Source organism: Lontra canadensis, unplaced genomic scaffold (genome assembly GCF_010015895.1).
Source record: "Lontra canadensis isolate GAN:19392208 unplaced genomic scaffold, GSC_riverotter_1.0 scaffold27, whole genome shotgun sequence".
NCBI classification, from domain to species: Eukaryota; Metazoa; Chordata; class Mammalia; order Carnivora; family Mustelidae; genus Lontra; species Lontra canadensis.
This window is the reverse complement of record NW_022631021.1, coordinates 21,128,267-21,138,852: the sequence shown is the minus strand read 5'-3', so window position 1 is coordinate 21,138,852 and position 10,586 is coordinate 21,128,267.

The window sequence follows — 10,586 nt, the reverse complement described above, 5'->3', positions numbered from 1 at the left end:
GGAATCAGTATAAGAATGTTTTTACATACCCTTGCACAAAAACCATCATTATGTGTGTGTAGCCTCTTGCTGCACCCAAAACCAATCCCAATTAAAGTGAGAACAGGACTAAAAATCACCCAGAGAATCATTTCTCCAACCTCCACAGCACTTCCTTTTCTGAATAGAAGAAATAATTTCTCCTATCTTTTGGTAACATCCCTGTGCATTTCCACTGGTAGACGATGTAAAAACCTTGAACTATTGTACTAGCCTCCATTCCATGACAAACTGCCATATAATGGATGTCACATCCCCTGTATTTTCATATGAGGCTCTGAGCCTTTCTTACGAATATAAAATATTAAATGTAAAAGTTACATTTACCATTAAGATGGATGAAAATGGATTTTTCAAGACTTCTTAGTCTCTCTGTTTGCACTTGTGATCAGTCTAGAAAAGGGAGGAAAGTAAAATCTATCTAGAGTCATGATACTATCACATGATTGGTCTTGAGCCCTCGGACCCCACCCAGATCACAAATTTGTGGAAAACTGGTTCTGAGAAATAAACATATATATCAGTTGTTCAGTTGATAGGGAACACAGACCAAGTATGTATGAGTGCCTGTGAGTGTGTGCACGCGTGAGTATGTGTGTATCTTGTTACTTTCTGCACTGACACTTTGGAAGACCTACTTCATCACTGTGGGAACCATCCAACACATTCCCACTGAAACAATGAGAAGTCCGATAAATCATAATGAACAGATCCTATCCTGAACCATCCCAGCCCCCAACCCAAACAACAAGGTTAGATTTTGCTCTGCTTTAGATTGTATAAAATTGCTTTTGATTGGCCTGAGGAAACATGTATCACCATGATATTTATGTGTCCTCTCTTGTGTCTGTCATGGCTAAAAGAAGATCATAGCTAAGCATACTGTTCACTTTTACTCCACACCTCACCACCACCATCAAACCTACACTTTGGCAAGGACATGCTTACAATCCACCTATTACATGATATTTGTCAGGAATGTTTCAAAAGTAGCTATAACATACATAGATAATTCTTCAGTATTTGCATTATCAAGCCAACAAACATCTTGTAATCTAAGCATCCTTACCACAGAGAGAACTGCAAAATTGATTCACTGTAATTTGATGGAGAGCTTATTTTAGGAAAAGTAAAGTATCATTGGTGAAATGTGAGCTAAGTGCAGCTGAATAATTCAGAAGGTGAGCCAAAGTCCCTCTAAAGAGGGTGCATCCCTAAAAATGATAAGGCCAAGGTCTGCAGGTTCAGAATAATCCTGGAGATTTCTAGGAGGGCAACTAGAAACAAAATTGAAAGTATTACTTAACTCTGATGCAAAATAATAACTGCTCTCTGAAAAAAAAGTTGGGGGGAGAACTTAGGGAAAATTGGACAGAAGATCGTTAACTAGAGATATGGAGGAATCTTAAGAAAATACAATTTCAAAGGGCAATGTTTGTATCTTGTGCTAAAACTATGAGTAAAGTCAATTAAACTTTTACCAAATTCGAAATCCTCACAACCAAGACCCACACCATGAAATTTGAAGGAGATATTTTTAGGATAACAAATCACCTTTGTGAATAGTGAATTTATCATACAGATTACATCAAATAGTTGGATCAACAAGAAGTATAGATATATACATGGAAAGAGATCAAAATAATAAATGTATAACTAGATAAGGGAAATCCAGTTTCATATCTCAGAGTTTTTTAGGTAAAAGTAAGTAAAGACAGTGATGCTTTCACACAAAATACTATTTTGCCTTCCTGTCAATGTGTCAGGATTGGACACAATGGGCTGTTTGTCTCACCCAAAGAAGTGTTTCTTTGTCATGTCAATGTCAAGAGTGTGGGCTTTGAGTCTACTTGCCTCTTCTATGTTTGAATCCTGGATCCATCACATGCCATAAAATAACTGCCATAGTTTCCTTAGCTCTAAAGTAGTAATAACCGGACTACTTTAGAGCTAAAGAAACAATGGCAGTGTTATGGTGAAAATTAAATGAGATACTCTGTGTAAAGCATTTAACACAATTCAGGATACATAATAGGGGCTCAATTAGTTTTTAATATCATCCACAATATTGTAAAATAAGCAATTTACTCTCAAAAAAATAAACTGATAGCCCCAGGGCCTTCTTAATAATTCAGTTATACCCTGGGAATTCTTTTTCCTTGTCGTGGTCAATGACTTCACCCTCTGTATCATCAGCTAGTGCCACAATAATGCTGCATAACAAATAACCTCCTATTCTAGATGGATTACATCAATAAGTACTTGTTTTTCTTGTTCACAGGAGCTGAAGTTTGGCTGAGCTCAGCCAGACTCAGCCAGACTTGGCTCTAGGACAATGGCTAGGTCAGGCCTATTCCATGAGTCTGATTCCAGGGTCAGGTTGAGGGACAGCAGCTACCAGGACATATCCCCATGGAAATAGCAAAAGTCCAGGAGCCAAGCAAAACTATGAAAGCCTGTTTTAAACTTTTATAACATTCCATGGGCCAAAGCAAGTCACATGGCCAAAGATGACATTAAAGGGGGCAATAAAGTGTACTCCACCCTCAGTAAGAAGGGAAGAGAGCAAATATGTGTTGAACAATAATTTTAACTATCACACCAACTGATACTGAAAGTGAGAAGAATTTTTTTTAAAAAGAGTAGTGGGGGTGGGGAGGGGGGTTGGAATCCAGCTATTTGCAATGACATGGGTGGACCTTGAGGGCATTATGCAAAGTAAAATAAACCAGACAAAGGTACATACTATATATCACTTATGTGTGGAATCTAAGTAACTTATAAAAACAGACTCAAATGGTGGTTACCAAGGAATATGGGGTGGCAGAACTGGGGAGATGTAGTTTGATGGTACAAACTTTCTAGTAGATAAATAGCTTCTGAAGATCTAATGCCCAGCACAGTGATTGCTGTCAAGGATGCTACATCATATGCTTCAATGTTGCTAAAAGGCTGTATCTTAACTTTTCTCACCACAAAGAAAGAATGATAATCATGGGACATTATAGAAGTATTAGATAATGCTAGCATGGCAATCATATTGCAATAGATAAATGTATCAAACCATGACATCCTACACCTTCAACTAACACAATGTTAGATCTCAATTAAAAAAAAAAAAAAGAATAGTGTGGGAAAAGATTCTCATTGTCTCTCACAGCCCAGAAAGCATACTCAAAATCTGCTTTTTACAGAGTCAAACTTGATAAATACAGAAGGAAGGTATAATGGGAACATCAGGCTATTCCCAAGGAGATCCCATAAACCCCAGTATCTAGAGTTTCCAAAGGGAGAGTGGCATGATCTCAAAAGGGCATTTCACACTGATATCACGAAAATGGTCATACTGTTACTCACTTAAGGAATATGCTCTGTTCAACATTGTGTTTATGTCTTTAAGTTAATACTCATTATAGGACGTATGTATACTATTCAAGTAAATGTAGTGAAGCCTGAGGAACCGTGCCATGGCCTATTTCATCGTGACTATAAAATACTATTCTAAAGTTTGTATATCAATAATAACAGCAACACAAAACAACAACACATAACCCCCTGTTATTAAAAAATATTGGAAAGAAGAAAAGTCTTGAAAGATAAAAGGTAGAGGGATCATAGGTCCAGAAGCAACTGCATCGGTCCAAGCCCTCTGGTCAATGACATCAGTTACTTTGTAAATGAATTGGAAGTCCTAATTCTGCTTTAGCTTAGAAATCTGATTATCCTAGAGCTTGTAAGAAATCAGCTTTAATCCTCTTTTAAATGTCATTCAACAGGTTCTCTGCTGTACATGGGATGCAAATGAATTTCCCTTATCAGATCCTTTCTAATTCATTTTTCTTCCACAGGACATTCTCAGAAATAATTTAAGACTGGACTCTGAAAATTGTTCCAATCTTGAATAACATATGTTTGAAGAATATTGTCTCTCCAATCAGCAAATCACTCCTGAATCATTATTCAAAAACAGAAACCCTTGTTACTCTACATGAAAATTAAACAAGAAATTTTTCTGACATATTATGTCCACAACTAAGCTGTTCTCTGTGTATTTCTGTGTCAGCTCAAAATGAAATTTAAAACTCCCAGCATTGTCTACCCCATTCAAAATACATGACGTTTTCTTATTACTAGTATGATTATAGCCAAGATTTCAAGGAGATGAGGGATGTAACTCAAGTTTACTTACTCCTCAAACAAATTACAAGAAAAACGAACACTGAAACAGAGTCCAAGTCCTGGTTTCAGTCCCAGTCTGTAAGATAACATGGGAAAAGCTCCATCTTTATAAATTATTTTGAGTTGGAAAACAAATGAAATTTTGCAGTTGTAGTGATAATTAAGTCCTTTTCAGAGGCATAGCTGCTGAAATGTATCATTAAACAGTGAATTTTATAATGTGTTTGGTCTAAAACTGAATAAAACTAAATTAAATAAAACTAAATTAAAACTAAATTCATACAGTTGTTGAATCCAATTGGGAGATTTAAAATGAAATTTATAAAGTGCTGTTAACCATGTGTGGACCTTCTAAGAAAGCCTTCGAATGCATGATTTGTGTTTCTCTCTTTGCTTAGATGTAGGCACTCATATAAGTGTTAAATGATTTCATTTACTCTACACCAGTGTTACCTTTTTGATCTTTTAAATAAGTTATCTTATCATTGAAGATCAATATTACACTTAGAGTTGGGAGAACATCAGTCAATAATTGTCAGTGTCTTTCCCTCCTAAGACAGAGTTGTATCATCCAGTCTTTATATCTCTATATATGTACACATATAATATGTATATGATTTTATTATACACAAGATATAGATACAAAATAGATATCCAGGTGAAATTAACATGTACGACTCCCAGTATTTTAATCCTATTTCTAGATTTTAAGAATTCCTTATTTTGTAGCTCCTGGTAGGGGAAAGAATCTGTCCCCTGGTGGTAGGTGGAAAACTAAAAATCTGGATACTTGCTTTTTTGGCTTCTGTTACAGCTAGGTAGGATACATGAATTAGGACTGGCCAATCAGACATAGTTCTTCCAAGTCTGATTCCCAGAGCTTCTAGTAGAACAAAACTCAGGAGTCGTGGTGGATGCATGTTGGAGGTGGTAACAATGGTTCAGTGTTCAATAAGCAGAGATAGTCTTGCCCTCAGCAGAATGGTTCTAAGCCACAGTTTATGCCTGAGGTTCACACTTCTTGGCTCCTTTACCTTGCCTATTCTCCAAGTCAATTTATCCAATCTTCTGGCAATTCAGTGAGCCACTCAAAATCTTTTTAATAACTTCCTTTCTGCATAATCAGCTAAAATCAGTTTGGGTTGCTTGTTATAAGGAATCTTGACAAGTTGCACCATTCTGTGAATAATGGAAAACTTGGGCTTTGCAGGAAGGATATCAGGGTGTGAAATATGCTAGCTGTGGCATCTGGCAATCTTTGAGGGAACCGTGGCATACAATCTCCTAGTTATAACTACCTTATTAAAATCATAATAGTTGGTCATCTAACATTAAACTAATAAGTAGTGGATAGTTCTCCTTTGACATGCTTCTTCCACCATGACTTACTGAGTTCAACAGGCCACTGGAAACCTGCATATCTGTTCTATTCAGTAAGGAGGGTAGATTTTAGGTGAAGTTAAGGACTTAAAATACATTTCTAAAATTACATTCTGTCTATCAGCACAGAGGGTCACTGTCCCACTCCCACTTCTTAAAATAGGCTATAAAAACCCTGTGCTAGTTTTTCTCAATTGGCTTCCTTTAGGAACAAAGAGATTATTCTCTACCATTCTATGCCCTTCTCTGAATCCCAGTAGGCTCACCCTGTAATTTGGACTCTGTGGCCATTTATTTTTCCCTTTGGATTGGTCTGTGGGTGGCAACAATGTCTTCAGCAAAAGAAGCTGTGGGTCAGGTCTTGTTGAGAGCCCCTTTCTATCTGATTCAGCTCTCATCAGTCTCTAATAACACTAGTTTTCTCTCCTCAGTCTTAGCAGTCTCCTACTATTACATCTACTGATTGATTTTTCTTGGGTAACTCAACATTCTTCGTTCCTTTAACCCCAGCCACATCTCTACAAATGACTATTTGTAGTCATTTCATTTAAGTCTCATTATTTGCATCATCGTAGCTGAATTCCCCTTCCTGCCATAACCTCTACTCACATGGCAGTCTAAGACAGAGGCTGGATCTTACTCACTTTTTAATCCCAATGATCAGCAAAATGCCCTTCACACACAAAGTTCTCAGAATATGTCGATGGGTCTCAACCAAGTATACAAGGAAAGCTCCTAGACAGCCTCCACAATTAGACTATACAAGTCTGATTTTCAGTGAGCTCCCCAAATCTACTCCACTGGAGCTCCTAGGACACTTCCCCTTATGTCTGGAACTGATATGCTGGAGTAAAATGAGCATGGAATTTAAAGATAGGTAGCTAGGTCTGTGTGACCTTAGAATAATCATTTAATTTATCTCAATCATTTAATTTCTTAGTAATAAAACTGAACTTAAAAGACTGAATTGATTATTTTATAGGCTTAACTGTGGTGTCAAATAAATATAAAAATGCAATGGCATTGATGAGAGTAGTTTATTTCTCCACACATGAAAAGTGGTTTGCACTAGAGGAGCAGGTCTATTCAGTGTGGTCCTTCAGATCAAGGTTTTTGCTATCTCATTATTCTTTTACACTTGGGACAGTGTTTTTCTCTGCTTAGTAGAGGCTGAGGGATGACTATCATATGAGTAGTTAAGCAAGAACATGGAAAATGCACAATTTCTTTTTTAAATGTTTTCCTTTTTTCCATTTCTTTTAATCTAAAATACACATAAGAAGATTTAGCATATTAACCATTTTCAAGTTTACAGTTCAGTAATATTAAATGTATTCGCATTGTTGTGTGATCATCATCATCTATCTCTGAAATACTTTTCATCTTGCAACACTAAAACTCTAGACCCATTAAATCAAAACTCCCCATGACCTTCCCCCTCATTCTACTCTCTGAAACTATGAGTTCTTCTTCTCCTCTACCTCCTCCACTTCCTCCTCCTTCTTCTTTTTCTTTTTCTGTGTTTTCTTGGTCAGATTTCGTATATAAGTGAGATTATGCAGTATCTGTCTTTTTTTAAAACATACAATGTATTATTTGTTTCAGGGGTATGAAGTCTGTGATTCATCAGTCTTACATAATATAAAGCGGCCCCCACAGTCTCCCCAGGGTCCTCCCCAATGTCCATCACCCAGCCATCCCATTCCGCTCACCCCTTCCCCTCCAGCAATCCTCAGTTTGCTTCCTGAGATTGAGTCTTATGGTTTTTCTCCCTCTCTGATTTCTTGTTTCATTTTTCCCCTCTTCCCCTTTGATCCTCTGCCTTGTTTCTCAAATTCCACATATCCGTGAGATTGTATGATAACTGTCTTTTTCTGATTGACTTATTTCACTTAGCATGATACCCTCTAATTCCATCCACATCATTGCAAATGGAAAGATTTCATTTTGATGGCTGCATAATATTCCATTGTGAATATATACAACACCTTCTTTATTCATTCATCTGTCAATGGACATCTAGGTTCTTTCCATAGTTTGGCTATTGTGGACATTACATACAGTATTTCTCTTTCTATGTCTGGTTTATTTTACTTAGCATAATGTCCTCCAGTTTTATCATATTGTCACAAATGTAAGGATTTCCTCCTTTTTTAAGACTGACTAATACTGGGGCACCTGGGTGGCTCGGTGGGTTAAGCCTCTGTCCTTGGCTCAGGTCATGATCTCAGGGTCCTGAAATCAAGCCCCGCGTTGGGCTCTCTGCTTGACAGGGAGCCTGCTTCCCCCTCTCTCTCTGCCTACCTCTCTGCCTACTTGTAATCTCTCTCTCTCAGTCAAATAAATAAGTAAAATCTTAAAAAAAAAGACTGAATAATACTCTACTATATACATATAATATTAATGTAATAATTATAATCCATACAGTGAAATATATACAATAAAATTCCATATATATGCATACACTTTATACACACACACCCCATCTCCCACTGACAGACATTTCAATTGTTTCTATATCTTGCTATTGTTAATAATGCTACAGTAAACATGGAGCTACATATATCTCCTTGAGGTAGTATTTTATTTCCTTTGGGTATATACCTAGATATGGTATTGCTAGATCATATGGTAGTTCTATTTTTACTCTTTTGAGGACCCTCCTATTTTTCATAGTGGTTATACCAATGGTTGTGTGTGTGTGTGTGTGTGTTTGTGTGTGTGTTTGTGTGTGTGTTGCTTGAAGATTCTAAGAAAATGAAATAATTCCAGACTCTGGAGTAAGATAGTAAGGTTTAAATCCTGGCTCCTGTTCTTACTAGACAGGTCAATTTGGGCAAGCGACTTAATGTCTTTAAGCCAATTTCCTTATCTATGAATTATGGAAAACAATAATGAATACTTCATAGAATTTTAGTGATAAATAAAAAGACAATATATATAGTTAGCACAGCTTCTAGAACATATTATGTGCCAAACCAATCATTATTAAGTACTGCATTTCTGTGGAAACTGAGGAAGGCAAAGATAGGTCTGTTTATTTCCCAAGAAACGTGGATTGAAGTGGGACACTGTGGCATTGCCATCTCAGTCAGCTGTTAGACTAAATAGCTTAAAATTAGTATTAAACCTCATAAAGATAGTCATATTGTTATGTTTACCTTCACCTAGGCTGAGGATTATATAAGGACTTTAATATATCTAGTGGAGGACATCAAAGGAAAGACAGATGTACAAACATGCCAAAACAGAAAGAAACAAAAAAATGACCACCTTGAACTATATTTTTTTTTGAGAATACTGTAAAACTCTAGCATCACTTATTGCTTCCTCCCCACTTGATATATTTTTTTTTTTAGAATAATAAAGGTATTCTTAAGCTGAACAAGAAAATAAGAAGCTCTAGTTCGGTGGTTCAGTCAGTTGGCTAGGTGGCTCATTTGGTTAAGCTGGATGACTCTTGATTTCAGCTCAAGTTATGATCTCAGGGTTGTGAGATTGAGCCCTGCCTAGGCTCTGCACTGGGCATGGAGCCTGCTTAAGATTCTTTTTCTCTCCCTGTCAAGCCACCCCTCATTTTCTAAAACAAAACAAAACAAAAACAAAAACAAAAACAAACAAACAAAAGCACCTCCAAAGCAAGAATCCCAGCCCACAGACAGGGTAGAAGTTTTTCCAGTTTTGTAAGTCATGCAGTATCTCCTCTACAGCATTCTATTAGCTGAAAAGAATAACTAAAATCAGCTTAGACTCAAGGATAAGCAGCACAAACACACTTCTTGATGGAAAGAGTGTAAAAAATTTTGCAGACATGTTTTAAAAACTTCCATAAGGAATAACACGGAGGACATAGGGAAATGGAGAGGAGAAGGGAGTTGGGGGAAATGGAGGGGGAGATGAACCATGAGAGACTGTGGACTCTGAGGAACTAACCGAGGGATTTGGAGGGGAGGGGGTTGGGAGGTTGGGTGAGCCTGGTTGTGGGTATTGTGGAGGGCATGTATTGCATGGAGCACTGGACGTGGTACATAAACAATGAATTCTGGAACACTGAAAAGAAATTTAAAAAACAATTTTTTAAAGGAAAAACAACTTTCATATAATGTATTATTATATTTTTGGACTCGGATCCTAAGTTTTTATATACGTATTCTGGGTCTGTACTGAACATACCACATATTTTGAAACATAAGACTACAACTCAAACATTATTTAGACAAAGCCATTATATCACACATAATATATATTTTTTAAATTATTATGGCATCCATTACCTTAAATTCTCTTTCCAGAGTTTGTACATATGTATCAAATGTAACAGACAGAATATATTAGCAAAAAAGTGTTTGTCATAACAAGAACTTTCTCAAAATGATTGTTAAAAATACAAATTAGATGTAAATGCTATGTATTTTTGTAGACAACAGATGACATTAAGTAGTCTTGTAGATGTTTCCCCAAATCTTCCCTCCCTAGAATTACCAGTGCATTAGAAATGATGTACTTGCTTAAAAGGCAGTATCCTTAAGAGCTCATACAATCAGTTTTATGGTTCATATATTTTAATTGTCATTATTTTAATTAGAAGTTATTCATCTCAATTCATTCCAGATCACATCTAATTCCAGAGTTGGTGGTACTCTGTTTCCTAGATTATAGCTTTAGAAAAATACAATTTATTGTTCAGTGACAAGAATATCATCCTTATTTAAGGAAGGTTAAATAGTAGAACTGGCCTGGAAAGAATCTGACACAAGGAAAACTCACTAAACTTGACTCTAGCCTCACACTTTTAGTTTGATATGATATGACCCACATTTCTACCCTTATGTAATTCTCTTATCCAGTTATCATCTAAGCAGTCCCATAGGAAGTTGGGGTTTATGCTTTGAATGTGAGTATCATTTTCCTCCTAAGAGCAAAGAAAACATGAGATTTTCCTGCAAAGAGAGAGGTTTAATGTAAAGAACAAAATAGAAATGATACCC